Genomic DNA, 711 nt, shown 5'->3' with positions numbered 1-711 from the left:
AGCAGGAATTTTTCTACTATGACTTTTTCAAGAAAATTCAGCATGTCAGGTTGGTTGCCTGTTTGCACCAGAGGGCCAATTAGGAATCAATAGTCTGAGGGTGTTTACTTAATTATTTTCTATTCCAGCGAATGGTAATGAAGGAAGGTGAGGATAGGAGCTGGTATTCGGGAGAAAGGTTTCTCTGCATTTTCTCACCATTTTAAGGCATCAAAATATCTAAAACAGCATTTGTTTTTCATTCCATCATTTATCCATTCACGTCCTCTTAACTTGCCATGCCTATCTGCGCTCAGGCTGGGTCTCCTTTGCATCCCTTGCTCTTTTCCTGCTCCGCGCACCTGGCTGTGCATGGTGCCTGGCTGCGCACCCCCCAAAAGTGAGCCCGAGCTCTGCGCCGTCCTCACACACAGCTCCTCAGCTCTCCTGCCCTTCTGATCTCTAGCTTAGGGCTGCAATTCAAATAATAAAAAAATAATACAATAAATGAAACCCTAACTTTCTGCGATTCTACCGAGACAAATGGTCAGGCAACGCGAAGCAGAGGCATAGGATGTCAGACCATTTCTGCATGCCGATCCCAGGGCTCCTCCCCTTCTCCTCTGTCACTGGTCACAAAATATCATGAAACCATTATTTTGCAGACCCGCATGTTCAACTCAACAAGTTCCCTGCCACAGCCCGGCGGGCTCCGCGCGCGCACGAGGACTC

Source organism: Alligator sinensis, unplaced genomic scaffold, assembly GCF_000455745.1.
Source record: "Alligator sinensis unplaced genomic scaffold, ASM45574v1 scaffold193_1, whole genome shotgun sequence".
Lineage (NCBI taxonomy): Eukaryota > Metazoa > Chordata > Crocodylia > Alligatoridae > Alligator > Alligator sinensis.
The sequence above is the reverse complement of the archived record's forward strand: the minus strand, read 5'-3'. Positions refer to the sequence as shown.